The sequence below is a fragment of the Miniopterus schreibersii genome, assembly GCF_964146895.1.
Source record: "Miniopterus schreibersii genome assembly, chromosome: 1".
Taxonomy (NCBI): Eukaryota; Metazoa; Chordata; class Mammalia; order Chiroptera; family Miniopteridae; genus Miniopterus; species Miniopterus schreibersii.
In genome coordinates this window covers 179,040,263-179,064,122 of record NC_138101.1, presented here as the reverse complement: position 1 = coordinate 179,064,122, position 23,860 = coordinate 179,040,263, and the positions used below count along the sequence as shown (strand labels likewise).

Genomic DNA, 23,860 nt, shown 5'->3' with positions numbered 1-23,860 from the left:
TCTACTTGGGATCAAACCCGCAACCCAGGCATGTGCCCTGACTGGGAATCAAACCGGCAACCTTCTGATGCCTGGGGATACTTTTAACTGATAGTCAGTGAATGAGAAAAATTAGCTTTTGCCTGAGCTAAAATTATGTTTGCAATAGGAGTCGTGATGTAAGGCCACTTGAATTGTGGTCTTTTGAACATTTTAACAAACTGATTCTCGGTTTAAACTCTTCAGTCCAGCTTTCTCTAGAGAGCTCAACTAATTCGCCAGCCATGTAAAACATGTAATAGAATCTGTGTTTATGCAGCCAGGATGAGTCTCTTATGATTGAGAGCATGATGCACTGGGCGGGGTAGAGAAAAGGCTGCTGCCGTCATGCTGTGAGTAGAGGCAATCAGGCTGTCTGCCTTGCCCCAAAATAGCAGCCCCACTCCCTGTTACTCCATCAGTATGGCTGCCTCCCTGGACATTCGTCCAGTCTTTTCTGCAGATAAGATTGCATTGTAAAATAAAAAATTATCTTCATTGGAGGGGGTCTCTCAAAACTAATGAGTCCCTTAAGTGGGGCTTACTTTGATTGGTAACTTCAAACAGAATGGGAGGGGGGGTGTAGATAAGATGTCTGCAGAAGAAAAGAGATGGAACAAACTGTTTGAATAAAGGGACCAACAATGTTGGGTTTTGGATGGGGTGTCCACGTACTTGTTGAAGATAGCAGAGCATCGGTAGATTTGGGATAGAAGAGAAATTTGGAAGTCAGATGTCAGTTTTTTTAATGTGGAAAATTTTTATGCCAGTTTACATGTTTAGAGAATAGTCTGTAAGGAAACTTTATGTATCTCCCATACAGGTTCAACTATAATCCACCTGATAAATCTCCTTCATCTGTTTTTCTGGAATCCTACCTTTTTGCCACCTCCTCCCCTTACATATGTATAAGAGCAACCTCGGGTATTTTACTGATTCAAGCCTTGTCCCAACTGAAGAATCACTTTTTACGCCACTTTCTTCTCTCTCCCCCTCTCCCCCACCCTCCTACCCTACCCACCGCTCTTTAGCTCTGTTTTCAACTTCGAGCACTGCAGCTCTGATGGTCCAGCTCTTCCAAGACAGATCTGTAAAGGTCAGCCCTGCACCCTGAGCAGCTCAAAGGGAGAAACTGTACCAGCAGCGCCTCATGCCCGGCCCTCTCCTCTACCATGGACAGGTGGCTCCATAATGATAGTTCCATAATGGCAGCGGGTGAGGCCCCGATGCACATCAAGGTCAGTCTTCTGCTGCTGTGGTTTGGGGAGTGTCTGTCCATTTCTGGCCACTCTCAGGCCAGCCCCTCCCAGCGCTTCTCCTCCCGAGAAGTTGTGATCCCCTTGAAGGTGCCCAGCAGGGGCAGAGATGCTAAGGCTCCAGGCTGGCCCTCCTACAGCCTTCAGTTTGGGGGCCAAAGACACATTGTCAACATGAGGGTCAAGAAGCTCTTGGCTTCCAGACACCTACCAGTGTTCACCTACACGGACCAGCATGTCCTCCAGGAGGATCAGCCTTTTGTTCCTGATGACTGCTACTATCATGGTTATGTGCAGGGTGTCCCCGAGTCCCTGGTTGCCCTCAGTACCTGTTCTGGAGGCTTTCAAGGAATGCTACAGATAAGTGACCTTGCTTATGGAATCGAGCCAATTAGGTTTTCTGCCACATTTGAACACCTGGTGTATAAGATAGATAGTGATGATATACAGCTCCCACCTATGAGATGTGGCTTAACAGAAGAGAAAATAGCACGTCAATTGGAGCTGCGAGAGTTCTGTAGGTCCACTCTGATGCAAAGTTCTTATGTGGGCTGGTGGACTCACTTGCGATATCTTGAGCTGGTAGTGGTTGTGGACCATTTCCGATACCTTTTCTCTGAAAGTAATGTGTCACTAGTGCAGCGTGAAGTACTTGATGTTGTCAATATATTGGGTATCTTCTATCAGCCTTTCAAGGTTGATGTAATTTTGACTGGAATTGAGGTCTGGGATAAAGGAAACCAAATTCCCACCGATGACATAGTTCAGATGCTGGAAGACTCTGCTTCCTGGAAGCTTCTCCAACTTGATGCCTGACTGCAACATGATGATGCCCGTCTTTTCATAAAAAAATATTTTGGCAGAAAGCTTGGTATTGCCTACATCGGAGGACTATGCCAGCATCCTTTTAATTGTGGAATTGGTATATTCCAAGGCAACAGTCTGTATTCTTTTGCCATTACTGTGTCCCATGAGCTTGGTCATAATTTGGGTAATCAGCACGACACTGAATGGTGTGTGTGTGTGTGTGTGTGCTTCCCAGTGGTGCATAATGGCTCCTACCGTGCAGGGGACAACTAAATTCAGCAACTGCAGTTGTGCCTACTATTGGGACCACACTATGAGTAAAGGCATGTGTATTTACCCTCCTCCATATCCAGGGAATGTTTTCAGGTTACAGTATTGTGGGAACCTAGTTGTTGAAGAGAGAGGAGTGTGACTGTGGATCTACAAAGCAGTGTGAACATCACCCCTGTTGTCTGCTGAACTGCACTCTGAGGCCTGGTGCTGCTTGTGCTTTTGGGCTGTGTTGCAAAGACTGCAAGTTCATGCCATCAGGGACTTTGTGCAGACAACAGATGGGTGAATGTGACCTTCCAGAGTGGTGCAATGGGACATTCCATCAGTGCCCAGAAGATGTATATGTGCAGGATGGGATTCCCTGTAGTGACGGTGCCTACTGCTATCAAAAGAGATGTAATGGCCATGACAAACAGTGCAGGGAGATTTTTGGTGAAGGCGCAAAGAGTGCGTCTCGGAATTGCTATAAAGAAATCAACTCCCAGGGAAACCGTTTTGGCCACTGTGGTCTAACTGGTACGGCATACCTCAAATGTAATACCGCAGACATCCTCTGTGGGAGAGTTCAGTGTGAGAACATGTCAGTTATTCCTAATCTGGTAGAACATGCTACAGGACTTCAGGGTCAGTTCAATGACACCACTTGCTGGGGTATTGATTATCATTTGGGGATGTCCATACCTGATATTGGTCGAGTGAAAGATGGCACAGTGTGTGGTCCAGAAAAGATGGGCATCTACCAGAAGTGTGTCAGTATGGTCCATCTGCCACAGCCCTGTCGGTGTGAGACCTGCCACATGAATGGGGTCTGCAATAATAAACAGCATTGCCACTGCAACCGTGGGTGGGCACCTCCCAACTGCACGCACAAGGGCAATGGAGGTAGTGATGATAGCGGCCCACCTCCTAAGAACCAAGGACCAGAGGCAAAGTTGGCTTACGTGTCGTTATTGTGCCTTGGTCCTTTGTTTGCTTTCTTTTTGTATCGCTTCCTTGTGCTTTGTAAGAAACATAAAAGGAAAAATAGAGAAGAGGTAAAGGAGGAAGAGGAGATAAAGGAGGAAGAGAAGGAACAGTAAAGCTCCTGCTTCATTTTAAAAATCTCATTTTTTTAATAGTAGAGAAACATGTCTACTATTTAAAGCAAAATTTAAGGATCTCTCATGTCTGGATCATGTTATACTGAAGGATTCCTAGCATGTTCTTAACTTCCTCTTCAGTGTTTCAAGCAATATTAGAAGTTTATTATTTCTGGAAATCATGTATCTTTTTTTTTTAAAGAATTTTTATAAGAATTTATTTGAACCCTGGCTGATGTGGCGCAATTTGTTGAGTGTTGTCATGTGCACTGAAAAGTCACTGGTTCAATTCCCAGTCAGGGCACATGCCTGGGTTGTGGGCTCGGATCCCCAGTACGGGGCATGCAGGAGGCAGCTGATCAATGTCTCTCTCTCACATCGATGTTTCTCTCTCTCTCATTTCCTCCCTAAAATCTATAAAAAGACTTTTGAAAAAGAATTTATTTGAGCCAAATTGAGAACATGCTGGGGACCAAGATCTCAGATGCTCCGTGGAAGTCGTCTCTTTATGTACCTTGAGCAGAAGAACAGCAAAGACACATTTTGAAGCTGATGTTTATCAGATCTAAACCTTCTCCCACCTTTGTTCTGTAAGATGTAATGTCTGGGATGTGCCACTATATACCCCATTTCTGTTTTGCCAGCACTCTTCCAGGTAGCTATGCCAAAAGGGGGCAGAGAAGTAGCCTGGAATGAAAGATGAGGGGAGAAGAGAGTTTAATTCCCTGCGTGCTAAAAGTTACACTTAGTGTCATTTTGGCTGGGACCATTCACTCTGGTAGCTATGCTTGGTTTGGGGTTCCAGTTTTGTTGGATTTGTTAGAACCACCTTCATTCTTCCTGAGAAGTACCAGCACCAGTTAGCCACTGACACCTTCAGAGATCTGAGTTGCAGCTCTGGGGTTAGCAGGGTGATTCTCCTCTGAGTTCCTGAAGCATGAGCACTAGCTGGTCACTTGCCCTCCTTAAAGGGCCTTGGTCCCTGCTCTGCAGAGGATCTCCTTTAATCATGAGTACTCTAATAAGCTCAACTTCTTTTCTTTGTTCCCCTGGCCCTAGGGCTATTTGGTACTTTATCAGTAATTACTCCATTGTGATAGTTTAAGTTCTCCAGAAGCAGACACTCAATTGGAGTTTTAGTGTCTAAGATGTTTATTAGGAATGAACACCTGGAAAGGAAAGCATTCTGTGATGAAGCCAGTTTTACAGACAGAGAAACTGAATTATTTTGTAGGCCTAAACAAACCTTGGCCAACTTGGATGAGCACTGTGGACCAAATATTTCCTGTCATATTTTTCTTGCTTTGGGATGCAATGGCAGGGCCTTCATACCCTAGTTATAGATGAAATGTAGGTATTGGTGGTTCTGGACCTCACCTTCACTGCCTGTTCCATATGATTGTTTCCTTGAAGTTATAAAGTTTAATGAGGGCAAGACCTCTGATTCCTGACAATCCAGTACTTTGTTTTCTCAAAAATATTTGGAAGAATTAACTGTTGAAATCCTTTGTGAACCTATGGTTTCAGATTCAATCCCTTTAACAGAGGTAGAACTATTCAGTTTTTTAATTCTTTGTGTCAATTTTGGTGAATTATGTTTTTCAAGGCATTTCTCCTGTTTTCGTATTTTCCTCAAAGTTATTAGCATGAAGTGTTCATAGTATCTTTTCATATTTATGTCTCTAATTATGTCTCCTTATTCTTTCCTTCCTGATACTGTGCCTTCTCAATTTTGTTCTTGATCAATTTTCTATGTGCCTGTGTTCCTTTACAGTTAAAGATTGTTGTTTTCTTGATCTCTTCTAGTGAAGTTACTATATCCAGCACAGTATCCATGATCGGAGCTGCTAAGTTTATGGTAATTTACCATCACTCACCAAGACCCATTTGATTCTTTGCCGCAGAAATACTATTGAATTAAATGGGAATGGATGTGGATCACCACCTGCAACTGTTAAGTGGCCTCACTAATCTCTGCTGTCTCACTCATGATGTGTTAGTGTTTCTGTCTTACTATGGAGATAGGTGGGTATGGAGGAAATATTTAAGGCTTCTCACTTGGTCTTTGCTACCATAACTCTGACTTCACAGGTGAAAGAACCATTTTGAGGGTCCCGTCATCTTCTGAATTTATTTACTCAGGAGCCAGGGAAATTACCACAGAGTGGGTTCATGGACCTATCGGACCCACTGTGAGATGCCCTTGGATCAGGATTTTATTTAACATGGTCTCCTTCATGAGGCATTTTGGATTCTGTGGTATCTCTGTCAGGTCAGACCTTGCATTTGATAGTCTTCAAAAGATCTGAGTATTCCCCTTTCGCCATTGTGTAGTTACTCTGGTACATGTGTGTCCATTTGGGGAGCAAGTCCCTTTGGGAAACAAGGTCCAGTTGGGGAAACAAGGTAAGGGATGTTCATTGCATATATTTGTGGTGACATTGCAGGGTGCTTCCTAACGGTACCTGGTTTTTCCTTCAGTTGGCAATGGGTCAATGATTGATCTCAGGATTTGAAAATTGGTTGAGATACCCGTTGCAGAAGTTGGCATCAGTATGCTGATCACCACTTTTTGAATCTTTTTTTGTTGTATAATGCAATAAATGCCTTCATTGCCTGCCCTCCTATATCATCCCTAGGAGAGCCAAACTCTATTAGACATGGCCTCAGATATACTTAGGTCAGGGCCCATTACAGTAATTATACCCACCTGTTTCTAATAGTTAAGGACGAACACCTTTTTAAAAAAAAATTTTTTTTTAATTTATCTTTATTATTGAAAGTATTACAGATATCCCCTCCCCCGGTCTCCTCCACCCCGCATCTGCCGCCCACCCCCCCAAGACTTCACCACACTATTGTCTGTGTCCATGGGTTATGCATATATGCATATAAGTTCTTTGATTAATCTCTCCCAACCACTCCCCCACCCCACCTTCCCACTGAGATTCATTAGTCTGTTCCATGCTTCTATGTCCCTGGATCTATTTTGTTCCTCAGTCTATTTTGTTTATTAGATTCCACATATGAGTGAGATCATGTAAAACTGAATCAGGAAGAATCAGAAAACCTGAATAGGCCAATAACAACTGATGAAATCGAAGCAGCAATAAAAAAAAACTCCCAGCAAACAAAAGCCCTGGTCAGGATGGTTTCACAGGGGAGCTTTCTAATTCTTTAAGTTGTAGGGTTGGATAGTTTGCTGAAAATTTTTCTTGCCTTTTGAGGTAGGCCTGCAGTGCTATGAGCTTCCCTCTTAGGACTGCTTTTGCTGTGTCCCATAGATTTTGGATGGCTGTGTGTTCACTTTCATTTGTTTCCAGGAAGGTGGTTTTCTTTCTTTCTTGATCTTATTGGTAACCCATTCACTGTTTAATAACATGCTATTTAGCCTCCATGTGTTTGAATGTTTTTGAGTGATTTTACTGTAGTTGATTTCTAATTTCATGCCCTTGTGATTTGAGATGCTTGATATGATTTCAGTTTTCTTGAACTTGTAGAGACTTGTTTTGTGTCCTAACGTGGTTTATCTTTGAGAGTAACCCATGTGCATTTGAGAGGAATGTATATTCTGCAGCTTTGGGGTGAAATGTTCTGTAAATATCAATTAAATCCATCGGATCTAGTGTGCCATTTACAGTCACTGTTTCTGTGTTGACCTTTTGTCTGGAAGATCTATCCAGTGAAGTCAGTGGGGTGTTAAAGTCCCCAACTATGACTGTATTGCTGTTGATCTCTCCCTTAACGTCCTTAAGGTTACTATTGATAGGTCCTTATTTATTGCCATTCTAATTCTTTATGCCTATGTTTCTCTATTTCTTCTTATTACAGCAGTCCCTTTAACATTTCCTGCAATGCTGGTTTGCTGGTGATAAACTCCTTTAGCCTTTTTTTGTCTGGGAAGCTCTTTATTTCACCATCTAGTTTGAATGATAGCCTTGCTGGATAGAGTAGTCTTGGTTTCAGATCCTTATTTTGCATTACCTTGAATACTTCATGCCCTTCCCTTCTGGCCTGTAGAGTCCCTAATGAGAAGTCAGCCGACAGCCTGTGGGAGCTCCTTCGTAGGTAACGGATTGCTTTTCTCTTGTCGCCTTTAAGATTCTCTCTTTTTCTTCAATTCTTGGCATTTTAATTATGATGTGTCTGGGCTTGGGCCTCTCTGAATTCTTTTTGTTTGGGACTCTCTGTGCCTCCTGAACTTGTGTGACTTTTTCCTTCACCAGGTTAGGGAAGTTTTCTGCCATTATTTCTTCAAACAGGTTCTCTAACCCTTGCTTACTTTCGACCTCTCCTGGCATTCCTGTGATGCGAATATTGTTACGTTTCATGTTGTCCCACAGCTCCCTTAGACTGTCCTCCTGTTTTTTAATTGTTTTTTTCTTTTTGGATCTCTGATTTTTTTTCTACCTTCTTCTAATTCGCTGATTTGATCCTCAGCTTCCTCTAATCTGCTATTTATTTCTTCCAATGTATTCTTTATTTCTGCTATGTCCTTCTTCATTCCTGACTGGTCATTTTTCATAGTTTCCATATCTTTTTTTCATGCTATTGAGCATCTTTACAATCAGTATTCTGAACTCTGTATCTGAGAGATTGCTTATCTCCATTCCATTTAGCTCTTTTTCTGGAGACTTCTCTTGTTCTTTCCTTTGGGGCTTTTTTTTTTTTTCTTTTTTGTCTCCCCATTTTGGCTGCCTATTCGGGTTTGTTTCTATATATTAGGTAGGCCTGCTAGGACTCTCAGTGTTTTTGGAGGGCCTCTGGTGCAGGCCAATGTCAGACGCTGTTTGTGACTGGCCTTGAGTACCCTGTTTGGAGCTATAACAACCCACAGCTTGAGATCCCCTCTGTTGGGGCTGGGTGCGTTTGGACAGGACCAAGATGCACATCAGAGTCTGCTTTTCCAAGGCCTGGGTCCAGAAGCAGATCAGGAAAAGACTTAAAGCACTCTGAGGTCTGCCTCTGCCTGCAGGCTGATTAATCTGATTCTCTTAATGAGCCTCAGGCTATACAAACTCCACAGGTAGGGAGAGAGGTTTTGCAGCAGGGTGGGCCAATTGCTTCCCCCTCAGGCAAAAGCTGCTTGGAAGATAAATGTCTGTCTGTGAAACATGTCCTCTCCAGTTTGGAGGAATGGCACAGGAATCCAGAGGGGTGTCCTCTGAGCTCTATCTCCAGCATCCACAACCCTAGATTCTCCTCACACAGATCCAGTCCCCTCTGCCCTCCCTCTGTTGGTGCCCAAGGTGAGTGGCTGCACATGAAACTTTGTGTGTTGGCTCTTTAAGAGGGTGCCTGCATTTCCAGCTGTTTCTCCCTGGCAGACAGAAACCTGGCTGCTTTTCACAGCCAGATGTTATGTCGGCACCTTTCTCAGTTCTGGTGCTCTTAGCTGGGAAGCCCAGCCTGGGGTTTAGGCCCCAGAGTCCTCATTGGGAACCCCCACAGCTGAGATATCCCTCTGGGCCTTCAGCTGCTGCCTGTGGGGGCCCAGCCAGCCCTCTCATGCCTCCACACTTCCTACCAGTCTCTATGTGGTCTCCACTTTTCCTCCTGGGTTATGAGGGTGCTCTCCAGCTCGTCTTCAGTTGCAGTTGATTATTCAGGATGGTTTTTCTATATTTTAGTTGTTCAAATATAATCAAATTCCAGTTTGATCCTGGGAGTGTCAGTGTAGCTTCCACTCAGTCCACGGCCATCTTTAATCTCCCTAACACCTTTTTTTTTTTTTTTTTGGGATTCTGGAATCTTCTTACCTTCACTGACCCTAGGGAGCCCATTTCTAAAGCACCCTGTCGAGTCATCAACCCAGGCCTACAGAGACAGCCACTGTTGAGGTCCCAATGCTGACTGCTTTCCTCTGCTTGATGTGCATTTCCTACTGCTTGAGTGAAGACATTCCTCCAGGGCCTTCAGAGTGATGGGGTTAGTGGTGGTTTCTCTGGCCTTTTCTAAGAAATCCATGCTAAAACACCTTCCCTGAATATTGTGACCCCCAAATTCACTTCTCTGCCAAAGTAGTTTTAGCATCTCCACCTCAACTATTATAGTTCAACATTTCCAAGCCTCAAAGATGCAGCACATTAGGATCAGCTCTGGGTATCTTTGCAAGAATGTTAAATCCTGAGCACCTCCTTATTTATAAGCTTTCCCTTGTATAATGTTATATTCTATTTCTCCTGAAGCAGTATCCTCAGGATCTGTTTCTATATATTCCTGGCTTCTGATGGCATATATTAGCCAGCTCCCGGAGCTCTCTTGACCAGTGATCTACTTCCTCTTATCCTAAGAACTGTACTGACCCTAGTTATTGGTCTAGATGCAATGAGAGAAAGTTAAGGACAGATCTTTAGGAAGATTAGTATAATCTTTGGTGAAACATGGTATCCAGGCAATGAGAGGCTGTTCTCTTCTAGCAAAGGGTAAGGAGTGAGTTCTGTTGGCCTAGGGAGTTCATAAGAATCTCAGGATTCAAATTTTCAAGTGCATCCACTCAAATGTCCTCATCCTGAATCTCAGGATAGCATTTCTTCCTTAATAGGACCTCTGATTTTTACATAGGAAACATACCAGAACTCTAAATTCAGTAATCTTTAAAAATCTGCATATTTATGACAAACCTTGGGTATTATTTTCAACACAGTCTATAGAATGAGATTCTCCTCATAGAGGTCTTAGGACTTTTGTACCATGCCCAACTTATTTGGCCTGAGCCTGTCTTTTTCTTTATTCATGGCTTCTTCATCAGTTAACTAACTTCCCAATTCTCATATTTCTAATTCAAACATGAAAGCTATTGTATAAGCGAGGGCACCCCTTCCATCTGTACCTTATCTTAACACACCACAAGTAAGAGTCTTAGTTTCTGATGTTGCAGCACACCAGTTGTCACAAATCCACTGGCTATAACTATGGGTCCTAGTAGCCTTCTGACAAGTAACCGTCCAATTCTAGAATCTCACATCCTATGGATCTGCCTTTTAAGGAACACTTCTGGTACCAACTGTCCTTGACTCTGAGATAAGAATTTGAGTGTGAGCAGTTTATCTGGGATACTGTCCCAAAATGTGAGTGCATGGTGAAGGAGTGGGAAACTAAGACAGGAAAGGGTTAAAAGCAATTCAAGCATATATTAATGGGTGAGTGACCATTTGAGCAACCAGGACACAATTCTACTGTGGCCTGTCTGAGAGGCACTGTTAGACACCTCACAATTATCCCATGAGGACTGGGGGAGCTGTGAGACATAGTCACAAAACATCTCTCATTGGTTAACAGTTGCTTCCGGCCTGCTCCTGAATGGGCCAAGCACACTCCTGTAAAGTAGAAAGGCATTAGTGTATTTAGGAATTGTCACCAGTATAACAGAAGATAGATTTGCATTTAATCCTTGCCTTAGCATCTGTTTTCTAGGGAACCTGGATACAGCAGATGCTGATGGCCCCACCCTACATCCCCTTGTCCCACCAGTGTTCACTGGCAGCTACAGTAAACAATATCCATCTCTGACAGTTTCCTGCTTTAAGTGTTGTACCTCACTTCTTTTCCTCACAGCTTTCTCCTGCACCATGGGATAATATTCCGAGGTGTATTTCACATGACTTCTTCTGTGGGATAGCCCCAGTAGCCCACAGTGGGAACTTGCTCAGTAACATGCTTTTTTGTGTGCTTCCAAATAAACTAACCCCACCTAAATCCTGGTCTTATCATCTACTTTTTTGGGAATCCAAAGAAGATAGTACGTAAGACTTTATGTTTGTAGTAGGAGGTTAATTCTACAAAATTATAAAAATATATAAATATAAAACTCAGTAAATATATTAGGTTGATAAATTTGACTATCATCAAATTTAACTTTTCTTTTTAACAAAAAAAAACTTCAAAAGACAATCAGTAAATTGGAACAGCTGCTATTTGTCTCCAAATGGCCATATATACTTAACACATGTAGATCTTCCTCCAAGTTTAATCAGACTGTATTCTTGGTTCATGCATCCCTGGTTCTGTGGCTCCACGAGATGTGCTGCTCCTCTTTCTGTCCCGGCTGGTGCACTGTCAGGCTTTCTCCTGGTCTGCTCCTAGAGCGCCTCAAAGGGACGGCCACAGAGTGACAGAAGCACACAAGTAGACACATAACATTTCACAAGGAGATGCCTTTCTAAAGGTAGGATGTTTAACCTCTATTGAGAGAAAAATTGGAGTTTTCCAGGGCACGGGTAGGGATGGGGGTGGGGAAGGGTGGTAAACAGCATTTTGGAAATGAGAATTACATGTACAGATGTGCAGACACATGACACAACCAAGTATACTCAAAACAGACAGCCAGAGGATGCCAAGTGTGCAAAACATAATAGAAAACGATATCAAGAATGCTGTTTGACTCAGTTTACAAAGAGTGTCATTTAGAAGTTATCTGGACCATATATAGAGGGTGCCTGATTAGATACGTATTTTCTAGAGACAGGATTTCTAAAAACACTGTGAATAGACTGAGAAGACAAATTGGGGACAAAGAGACTGGAGGACTAGAAGCAAAGAGCATTGTAAATACACAGTATTTTAAATATTCAGGGCCCAGTTTTGAGTAGGAGCTTCAGTGGTTTTAAAAACAGGACAAAAGGCCAGGCCGGACGTGGCTCAGCGGTGGAGCATCGACCGAGGATCCAGGAGATTGCGGTTTGATTCCCGGTCAGGGCACATGCCCGGGTTTCGGGCTCGATCCCCAGTCGGGGGCGTGCAGGAGGCAGCTGATCAGTGACTCTCTCATCATTGATGGTTCTCTCTCTCTCTCTCCCCCCCCTTCCTCTCTCTGAAATGAATAAAAATATGTTTTTTTTTTAAAAAAAGGACGGTTTATTTTTACTTTTCCTAATTAATTTCATGCAATTAATTATATTATTCCTTATTGCGTATTATGCACTGTTGTATGTTTTGGGATAAAACAGTGTGCAAAACAGATAAAAACAACCCTGCCCTCATAGAGTTAGAGCAGACAAACTTGGCTAGAAAACAGAGAGGGTACAGCGCCAGGAATTTTTATTAAACAACAATTTGTTTACACTTTAACAAAAATTTCTTTCTTTTGGTTACCAAATAAACCCAAGACTTTGGGTGGAACAAGCGATACTATCATCATCATTTTCAGATTCTGAAGCAGAATATTAGAAATTTTAAGTAATTTTCCCAACTTTATTACATCTCTTTTGATAGTAATAGGCACTGCCACTACAGGGAATCCAGTCCTGTGCATATCCATCTTCTGGGCACTGAAAAGATGATGTCCCATTGCACCTCTCTGGAAGGTCACATTCATTGACCTGATTTCCACAGAATTCTGTTGATGGCATGAACTTACAGCCTTGACTTGTTCTGTGCTTATCACTGGGAAAACATTTCCATGATTCCAAATCCCAATCCCAATCAAAATCACATAAGTACCCAACTGCTGAAAAATGGTATCCACTATGCTGACAGGAAATGTATCCTCTGTACCTTTGAGAAATTACTTTGGGAATAAATGGAGAGGCAAGACTCACCCATGGGTCTTTAGATGTCGGTCTCCTGGCTTTCCTGTGAGTCATATGTGTACTCTAGAAACACAAAGAGCACCAACTCAGAGGGAAACGAGCTTTACTTGGTGCTTACACAATGAACAGTAGTTAGGAAGGTGCTGGAAATTACCTTTCCTTGATGGCAATGTTTCTGATATTGACTGAAAGGAAGGTCTCTTCATTTTTCTGTAAACTTAGAAATGTGCTTCAGGCATGTAACATTTCTACTCCAAGAAACTAAATCTTTATAATGCATAAGATATTAAATTAGAGGCATTTTCTTAATCTGAAGGATGAGACTTCGTCTCCTTGGGACCAAAATGTTTTTGAATATACATAAATACAGTAGTCAACAGTAGAAGTAAAAGAGACACACTAAGAATCATAACTAGTGGAAAGAAAACTCCTTTTCTGGCAGATGCTGGGCCACTGTCAACACTACCTCCATAGCCTCTGAACAGGCAGTAGGGCGGGGACCACCCATAGCCACAGTGGCAGTGATGTTTATTATTGCAGATTCCCTTCATGTTGCAGGTCTCAGGCAGGCAGACTTGTGACAGGAGAGGGAGACTGACACACTTCTTGTGTATGCATATCTTTCTTGAACCACACACGGCGCCATCTTTCACTTCACCCATGTCAGGTGTGTCCATCCCTAAATGATAACTGATACCCCAGCAGGTGGCATCATTGATGTGAGTGTGCTGCAAAGTAGAGTGATCTCTTAGGTGGGGAATGTCTCCCACATTCTCACACTGAACTCTCCCACAGAGGATGTCTGCGGTATTACATTTGAGGTATGCCGTACCAGTTAGACCACAGTGGCCAAAACGGTTTCCCTGGGAGTTGATTTCTTTATAGCAATTCTGAGACGCACTCTTTGCGCCTTCACCAAAAATCTCCCTGCACTGTTTGTCATGGCCACTACATCTCTTTTGATAGCAGTAGGCACCGTCACTACAGGGAATCCCATCCTGCACATATACATCTTCTGGGCACTGATGGAATGTCCCATTGCACCACTCTGGAAGGTCACATTCACCCATCTGTTGTCTGCACAAAGTCCCTGATGGCATGAACTTGCAGTCTTTGCAACACAGCCCAAAAGCACAAGCAGCACCAGGCCTCAGAGTGCAGTTCAGCAGACAACAGGGGTGATGTTCACACTGCTTTGTAGATCCACAGTCACATTCCTCTTCTCCTTCAACTACATCATTCCCACAGCGCTTCAGCATAAGGACTTCCCCTGGACTTGGAGGATTGTGCAGACATGATCCCTGGTTTAAAGTGGTCTTCATAAAATCTGCATAACTACAGTTGGTGAATCTCTCTGCTGGCACTCTGATAGCATTCATGATGCAACCACTTTGCCCACACAAACAGAATTCTTCATCATGCTGCATGCCCAAAGTATGGCCTAACTCATGGGCCACGGTGAGGGCAAAAAGAGACCAGGGGTCTCCTTGGAAATTATTAACTCCACAGTCAATAGGAGGACGACATATTCCTGCAACATAGGCTATACCAAGTGTACGTATAAGTGAATTTTTAATGAAAATATGTGCAGCATCATACTGTAGCCGCAAAAGACTGATTTGTTTCCACTGAGCAAAATCCTCCAGAACTTGTTCTATGCTTGTCATTGGGAAAACATTTTCATGATTCCAAATCTCAATCCCAGCCAAAATCACATAAGTACCCAACTGCTGATAAATGGAGTCCACTATGTTGATAACAAGAAATATATCCTCCTGCACCTTTGAGAAGTTACCTTGGGAATAAATAAAGAAATTTCGATCTACCACCACAGCCAGCTCCAGAAACCATGAGTGGGTCCACCAGTTATCAGAATTTTGTTTCAGAGTTGTTTTCTCAGCCTCTTCAAATCCCAGTTGTTGGTGTGCTATATTCTTCTTTGTTAAGCCACATCGAATAGGTGGGAAGTGTGTCTCATTAGTGTTTATCTTATACACCAGGTGTTCAAATGTAGCAGAGTGCCTTATTGGCTCGATTTCATAAGCAAGGTCACTTATCTGTAGCATTCCTCGAAAGCCTCCAGAACAGGTACTGAGGGCAACCAGGGACTCAGGGACACCCTGCACATAACCATGATAGTAGCAGTCATCAGGAACAAAAGGCTGATCCTCCTGGAGGACATGCTGGTCCGTGTAGGTGAACACTGGTAGGTGTCTGGAAGCCAAGAGCTTCTTGACCCTCATGTTGACAATGTGTCTTTGGCCCCCAAACTGAAGGCTGTAGGAGAGCCAGCCCGGAGCCTTAGCATCTCTGCCCCTGCTGGGCACCTTCAGGGGGACCACCACTTCTGGGGAGCTGAGGCATTGGGAGAGCCTAGCCTGGGAGAGGCCAGAAGGGGATAGAGACACTCGAAGCCACAGCAGCAGGAGAACTACTCTCATGGACACCCTGGCCTCACCAGCCTCCATTATGGAGCTGTCATTATGGAGTCATCTGTCCAGAAAAAAAGTGTGAGACACTGTTGGTCTGGCTCCTTCCTCTGAGCTGGTCATTGTATAGAGCTGACCTTTAAGGATCTGAATCCTGGCAGAGTTGGCCATCAGGGCTGCAGTGCTGAAACTGAAAATAAAAAGAAGGGTGGGGAAGGTGGTGGGATTGGGTAAGGAAAGTGGGAGAGAGAAAGAATCAAGTCATGAAAAATGATTAATGAATCATGAAAATGCTTTGGAATTGCTTTCAATAAATGGGGGTGGGAAGTTAGGGTTATAGATAAGACAGTATGGGCCATATGTTGATAATTGTTGCAGTTAGGTGACAGGTACCTGGGTTTTCATTTAATCTGATTAGACTTGCATAGGAGATATGGAAATGAAGATGCCTGACCCACTACTATCAATCTCCTGGACTCTGAATTCAGTCCTATCAATACTCCTTTACGCTGATTCAAATCCCTCTATATCATCCATCTGTACAGCTTCCCCTATGACTTCTGCTGTCTTTTCTTGATGACAAAGGAAGAGGGAGAGAGAGAGAGAAAGAGAGCCAAACTGAATCCTAAACTTCTTCATAGAGCTCCCCATATTTACTTACCTTACTAAATTTGAGCTTCAGCAGAATTTACTGCTTTCCCTAAAGCTCACAATAGAGAAATCCAATTCTCAGAAGCCCTATGTACCTCATGGTCTAGAGCCTGGGTTCCTATTCTAGACAGCCCACAAAGTCATCTCCAAACCATTCATCCTGCTACATTTGACTGCACTAATTTTTAACCTTCCTTTCTCACTTTTCCATTAATCATTCCCTATCATTCTTGTACAAACTTCAAAGTCTGATACGTGAATTATTCGCCACCCAAAATCCCACCTTCATCATGAACAATGATAGCAAGTATATAGACAACGCATCTAAAACCAGAAGGATTTTTCAACATTTTTTAACTTCTCTAATTCAGTTTCAGTGTACTTCAGTTTACCCACCCACAGTCATAATCTATACCTTGTCACCAAACGAAGCAAAACCAAACCATTTCTTACATCCTAAGCAACTTACCAATAATTTTAATCATTCCAGCTCTCCCTTACTCCTACTATACCTATTCCTCAGATTCAAAGAAAACCCACATACTTTTGTCTTTCATTATCTCCCATTTCTCTCAATCTCATGTCCCTGTCTTCAGTTCCATTCCGTTTGAACCTAGGTGACCAGCTCTATCACTTCAACCACTTTATGCCAAAATCTTTAACTCCCTAAAGCTCTACAGTAAACTCTAATTTTCAAAAGAAACAAAACTGGTTTAATTCTGTCATATACTATATTTCCATTTCTGTGTCAAAATTACCATATACCACTGCGGGGGAGAATCTCAAAACAATTTGTTTGTGAAAATCTTAAGAACGGAATGCATAGTCAAAACTAGAAAGATTTGTGCTGGCTCCTCACCCTAAGGGATAGAGACAAGAACTCACCTGGTTACTTCAAACTCTCCTACGCCACGTTGCTCTTTTCTCCATTCATTCTCCTGGACATTACATTTACACATCCTTAATATTCTGAGTTCCTAATTTACATATAGTGCCAGTAGTCCATACCTTCTGGTTGCCTTTCAATCACAGTTAAATAGTTAACCAAGTAGATTTCATCTTTTCTTTTCTAACATATAGTATTCAAGTTTATAATTTATTCTAGACTTGCTATGTGGATGCTAGTAGAGGGGGAGGACTTGTTTCAGTCTGAACAATATCCTTAGCATTAACCTACCTAGAGAGCTTGGATCCATATGAGCACATTCCATTGCTAATGGATAGGCACTTTATTCCAGGTGCAAGTAGCTCACAAGAGAAAAACAAAGTTCATAGATAAATTCAACTATATAAAAATTTCCAAGGGCAAAGATCTCTAAATTGGGTGATACTCTCTTTATCTCTCTTGATATGTTTGTTACTTATCATGGAGTGGCAGTTGTGGATGGAATGTCGGAAGGGCTAATAAAAATACAGTGTGAAGACGGCTGATAAGATATGATAAACCATGTCATAATATTTTTCTTAGAGCTCAGAGGAGGCAATAATAGGAAAATGCTTCAAAGAATCTTTGCACCATACTCTTTGCCCTTGTTATATTATTTCTAGGACCCCAGAGACCCAAACTCCTAAAGGAACATCATTCTACCATCAATAATGTAAAGTGGTGCCATTAAAAATCCATATGCTTGCCCAGCCGGTGCGGCTCGGTTGGTTGAGTGTCATCCCATGCACTGGGAGGTCACTGGTTTGACTCCTGGTCAGGGCACATGTCGGGGTTGTGGGCTTGATCTCCAGTAGCGGGCATGCAGGAGGCAGCCAATCCATGTTTCTCTCTCATTGATGTTTCTATCTCTCTCGCTTCACTAAAATCATTTTTAAAATTCCATATGCTCTAACATTATTGGGATCTCAAAATAGACAACAGCCCTCCTCCATATGTTTTATCAACTCTTCCCTTCCTCACAGCTATTTCCAATTCCTCAAGACTACTACCTACCCATATCTCCTCTTATTCTATCATGCTCAAATGCACTGTTTTCCCATTGTCTGTCATTAATGTTGACTCATTAGCAAGTCATGAAATCAGTTTAATGGGTCATAAGCTGCAGTTTTTTTCTTTAAGGAAATTGAATAAAAATATCAGAGGACATTCCTAGAAATTCCTTAGCAACTCTTATGCATATGGTGCCAAAATTTGGGAGGTGTTTGTGTATGTGGCTACTGGGGCACAATATAAAATGGATTTCTTACTCTGGAATATAGTAAAAATATACATCTATAGTGATGCCAAATTCAAAGACAAAATGGCTTCTAGGATTTTCACCAGTACAAACCCATCTGCATCCAAGCCCATTTCTACTTTTCCTTTACCCCACTCCATAGTCCAGTCTCAGGAGACGAGTGATCCTCCCCCGGATTCAGGTAGTAGCCCCTCATCTTCTGTTCCAAGATCACATCTACGTATTTGAGGACTGAGCCTGTCAATTTTCCCTACTTTCAACTCTTCCCTATTTACCAGTTTTTAACTGACAGTTAGGGTAAGCAATTCATTCTGGTTTGCCCTGGGCTGTCTTGGTTCCTGGCTTTTAAACTGCAAGTCCCATATCCCAGCAACCCCTTCAGTCGTAGGTAAACTGGAATGGTTAGTCACCCTATCCACAACACCTTACCCCACCCATGCTCAAGGAGAACAAAACAAAAATTAAACTTCCCATTATCCAACATAATATTCTGGCTATCAACTTGTACAGAGTCAAACTTGGTTAATACCCTTTTAAATTACCATATTCAATATATTTTTAATTATACAATTTAAAACCTTGCTATTTTGTTTTATACACATGTTTTTTAAATTGCATGTCCTATTATAATGTTTTTAAGAAAAATATGCTCACAATGGTTTATGAGAGAATTTATGGTATAATATTTGCCAAAATGTATCATCTATAAGATTTCAACTATATAAATATTGCATAGAGTAAAAACTAAGTCAATAAAATATTAACTCTAACTCTGGGTAGATCTCTTTTAAAGGGATATAAAATCATGATTTCAGTTCAGTTCCTGGAACAAAGTCAATTTTCAGATACAGAATCTATTGACTAAGGAGATCAGTGGGTTCCTAAGAGGAAGGACATATCAACATTATAACAAACATATAATGTAACCATTATGTTTGTTCTTCCCTCAAGAAACCTACAGCCATTTTCGTGGGAGTCTGTATGCCAGAGATAAATATTTAGAGTTGAGAGGATTATTGGGTATAGTGTCTGCACTGACATGGATACCCAGAGCTCCAAAAAATCATCATGGACACTGTTACAGTGGCAGCCTTTGGACATCAGTCAGTAAGTGGAGTCCTAGCTGACGTAGAGATTGCGGTGGTTCAGTGGTCTTCGGGACACCCTAGGTAGATAATTGGGATTGACATCTTCAGCAGTTAGAATAACGTCCTCATAGGGTCTTTGGTGTCATCTTACCACAGGTAGAAGTTCTTAAATGGCCCTCTACCCCTGGCCGGTATAGTAAATCAAGGACAATATTGTGTTCTGTGAGGGAAGGTGGACCTAAGTGCCATCATTAAAGACTAGAAGATGTAGCAGTGGTTGCCTCTATCAGATCCCATTCAAATCACCAATCTGGCCCCTACGCAAAACGTATTGATCCTGAAAAATGACCTTAATTACATCAAGCTCTAGCCAGTAGAATCTCTTAGTGTAGCTGCTGGGTCAGATGTGCGGTCATTGCTAGAGCAAATTAGCATGGCCTCAAGTGGAAGGCATGCAGCCATTAATTTAAAAATGTGACAATTTCTATTCTATCTTTTTTTTTGAGATTTTAAAAACACTTTATTTAATAAAAATTAAACATACAAAAACTGAAATTAACACATTAAAAAATTCACCATCTTCCATTAACAGGAAGACACTTTTCTATGCATATATTTGGCTTAAACTCAAGTCAGGATAACTATGTTTACTTAACACCAGCAAATGCTGACAACTTGATCTAATTAACAAAAAATTGCAAACACAGCTACATGAACATAATATACACGGACATTACGGTCGGATTAATGCACAAGAAATACAACAAATTTTTAATGATGAAACATTAGTACTCTTGCTCATTAATTTAGCCTTGGTTTTTTTTTCGTTTGTATTTTTACAAAAATAGTACCCACACTGTTTACTGGGCTATACATCAGCTTTTTGTTTTCTCATATAAACATTTCACATCCAAAAAAATGGTACCACTACCATAAGTGAAAAACCAACAGGAAAAAAGCAAATGTACATAAAAAACACCCAAAAACATTAGAAAAGTTAGCTGGTCCTAAAACATGGTTTCTTACATAAAACTAAAACTCAATGTAAGTAAAAGAGCTGGATACATTTTAGAGATGGCCTAACAGGCTGAGGAAACAAGTTATTGAAGGAAAACCTCAAAATGGCCTTTGTCATTTATAAATTAACCTATTTTTAGGCTTAACTGGCCAACAGCTAAGTTTAAGTGGGAAATAAGAAAAAAAATTTAAAAGATCTCTGGAAGTTTGGCGTTTTGCCTTGATGTTCCAGTGAATTGCTAGAATATGTGGCAAGTTCAAAGCTTCTCAAAGTTCCAGGTTAGGACTTCACAAAAAGTATGGGCCTGATATTACAAAGATCAACAATTCATCTAACTGCTGTATTTAAACAGCCATCTATCTAGAAAAGTTGCTTTACCCAACAAACTGAGGAAACTGGTGGTAGCAATGAAGCAAGTTAAATGAATAGCGGTTATCAAAGCCATTTCTTCAAGCTTCATTCTACCGAAGGCAAACAATGACGACAATGGCATCTGCCTTACTCATCTAACAAATAATTTACCTTTAGAAAAATATAAGGATAAAAAGGTAAATGTAAAGCCCTGCAGAGATGAAATCCAACTGCTTTTCTGATTATTAAGGCATCAAATGTCTGACATTATATTTAGAGGTATCTTGATACTGTGTCATAGGCTTGTCAGCAATTCCACAAGTTCCTACTCCAACTTTGCCAGTTACACTCTCATGTGAAGCAAAAATACTCCTCTTTACCTGGACTTTTTTGTTTTTAGAATAGGCCCTGTTGTTGAACTGTTGCCATTTCACTTTCTGGTCCTCTCTCTCCTGCTCAAGATCTTTTATTCTCTGTGGTTTTTTCAAAGCTTTCTTCTTTTTATATTCATGCTGCGGGGCAATCATTTCTTTTTTGGACATAGGTTTGCTGCCACTGTCCTCCTTGGCCTTCCTTCCTTCTTCTACAGGCTTGAGGTTCAACAGTGAGTCACTTCAGCATTGCCATAGCCAGCAAAGGTGATTGCAGCGGTGCTGTTTTCTTCATCTATCTCCTCAATCTCCGCTTCATAACACTGTCTATCTTCACTCCAGATTGCCATACACTTGTCCCCTACGTTCCAAGAATGAGTGGGCTGAGTAGAAGCAAAACAGTCTGAACTTGCAAGAGTTTCTGAACGTTGAGTTGACAGAAGGTCTTTGGTTAGTTCTGTAACTTCTTGTAAATCTTTCTTCAATTTTAGGAAATCTTCATTCTCTCCATTTCCAGACAGTGCAACTTCAACTTGCTGAATGAAGTTCAGCTTTGTAGCTTGCCAGCTGTTTTGCTAGATCCTCTCACATCTTGTGTGGGGTTAGGGGCAGGGCGGCCAGAAGGGGTCAGGGCAAATGAGCCCAGGGGTGGCAGCAGCAAGAAAATCTCCTGAAGGAAAACAAGGCGCCTCATCTGGAAAAAACATCTGCAAGGAGGGGGGAGGGAGGGGAGCTGGGAGCCAGGCACTGGGAGGAAGAAAAGAATAGTAATTTCTATTCTCATCAGAAAACAATTTCATAAAGAGCCAGGCTTCATGTGCCATGGATAAACATTTGGAACTCTGCCCCCAACGGTTATATTCACTTGTCCCCCTTGCCTTTGCCCGGTAACAACTCCATTTCTCCATATGCCAAAGCCCTAGAAATAGGGTTAAATGAAATTTAAGGCTAACCCTGAGCATTTCTGCTCTTATGTTATAATTAGGAAAAGTCCAGCTGTGTTGACTAGGCTGTAAGGGATCTGTCTGGAATATCTGGCACCAATTAGAAACCACTTTTAAGGAATACACACGTTAGGTCTTAACATGACACAGCCACCTCTTTAGAAGTTATGGCATATAAACTGAATTGTCAATGCTATTTGGAAACATTGTAGACTGGCAGACGACACCCATCCTTGTGTCAAAATCTTACTTCACACTTTTTGAGAGAGCATGATAACCAAAGAAAACACATACACACACACACTCAAACTTACTGTAGTACAAATTAAACAGCCTGAGGGAAACAACAGGCCCTTAACAAATACGAAACAGATCACTGAGGATATGAACCAGTACTGGGAAAGTGGGGAAAAAAGAGGGAAAATGTTACAGGGCCCAGAGTTCACATGCTTTGGTAAACAGGCTGCTGAAACAGAAACAGAATTGCTACCCACCCCCCACCCCCTACCCCCACCCCCCAGGAAGACAGTCTAGTTTCAACAATTGCCCATGGATCAGCAAGAAACAACCCTCTTAGGAAATGGTCATCCAACCTCGATTTTAGGAGATACTGATGACAGTTGCTGATGGAGCGCCCATATTTGATAAGAGTAAAGGAAGCAGGGGCTCAGGCCCATCATGGATGAAGGTCCAGATCACTCGACCAGAGAAGCCAACCGGACACAAAGTGCTGGCCATGAGAGCTCTATAAAAGATGGACAAGTTACAGTGTCACAGACTGGCGATCCTACCGATTCTCCACTGCTGCATCCTTCCTCCACCATTTGGTGGCTGGCCTCATCTGCATCCCATATTTTCAGAAAGAGATGTAAACTTTGGCCTGAGGCATCTAAATAGCACAAACACAACACACCACTTGTCAGACTCTGTTCTAGTGCACTGTTTCTGAAGTGACCGCTTCCTGTTTCCTCTGACCTAAAATTTTGTCTTCATATATACACGGTGTCCCCCCAAAACGTATACACACTTTAACAGCCCATAGCTCAATTTGGAATATTAAATGTATTTTAATAAAACACGGCCTTTATAATTATTCAAGAATGTATATACACTATTTTGGAAACACCCTATGTGTCAGACAGTCAGTGCCATTCTGTAATTTATACACAGGCTGTGATGAGTCAATTCCCGTGATTTTGAATGTGAGATACTATGACACAATAACCCGAGGCCTTAGGAAATGATGGATCAGTCATCAGTGGCCCCTTCCTTATGTGAAAGCCTTACAATAAGGAGGGATGCTGAACTCATCATACTTGGAATACCCCAGCTTTAGCACAACCGAAGAAGAAGAAAAATGATAAGAGTTGGCCTGTAAGTGCTTAAATTGGGCTGGCTTTTCTTAGAGGCTTTTTTGGGGGTAAAAAAAGAAAAAAAGAAAAGCAATGTTTTTAGTGATTTCAGAGAGAGGAAGGGGGAGAGAGGGGGGGACAAATATCGATGATGAGAGAGAGTCACTGATTGGCCGCCTCCCGCATGCCCCCCACTGGGGATCGGGCATGCAACCCGGGCATGTGCCCTGACCGAGAATCAAACTGTGACCTCCTGGTTCATGGGTCAACCACTGAGACACACCAGCTGGGCTTAGAGGCTTTTTTCATCATCACACAACCTTAGAAAAATCTATTTCTTCTCTGAATGTAATTGTGGACCTTGAAAATGTAAACCTCAAAGACTTCAGGCAAGATCACATAAAGAGCAGGTGCTAGCACTACTGTTGACATCACGGGCCTATGACACAGAAGTTTTTGATCTTCCTACTCTGTGTGCTGAGGGATTCTCTTTATGCTTATTTGACACTA

The 23,860-nt window shown here is 42.0% G+C and overlaps 3 pseudogenes across 5 annotated transcripts in view; 1 reads left to right on the top strand and 2 right to left on the bottom strand.

Annotated features, from left to right (window-relative positions):
• The first annotated feature begins 847 nt into the window (after positions 1-847).
• Positions 848-3,592, top strand: LOC308564630 (disintegrin and metalloproteinase domain-containing protein 20 pseudogene; annotated as a pseudogene). Its single transcript has 2 exons — positions 848-3,280; positions 3,575-3,592. The product of its transcript is annotated as a disintegrin and metalloproteinase domain-containing protein 20 pseudogene (transcript).
• An 8,858-nt stretch (positions 3,593-12,450) lies between these two features.
• Positions 12,451-23,860, bottom strand: part of LOC308549127 (disintegrin and metalloproteinase domain-containing protein 21 pseudogene) — a 29,100-nt pseudogene continuing 17,690 nt past the window's right edge. For 2 of the 3 annotated variants that reach the window, the window contains exon 2: positions 12,462-15,582. Of the gene's footprint in view, positions 15,583-23,860 lie in introns of those variants that run through there. The other variant reaches the window with a different exon arrangement.
• LOC308552267 (survival of motor neuron-related-splicing factor 30 pseudogene) lies at positions 20,904-22,822 on the bottom strand (annotated as a pseudogene). The gene is made up of 2 exons: positions 22,790-22,822; positions 20,904-21,636 (listed from the first exon to the last, which is right to left on the bottom strand). The product of its transcript is annotated as a survival of motor neuron-related-splicing factor 30 pseudogene (transcript).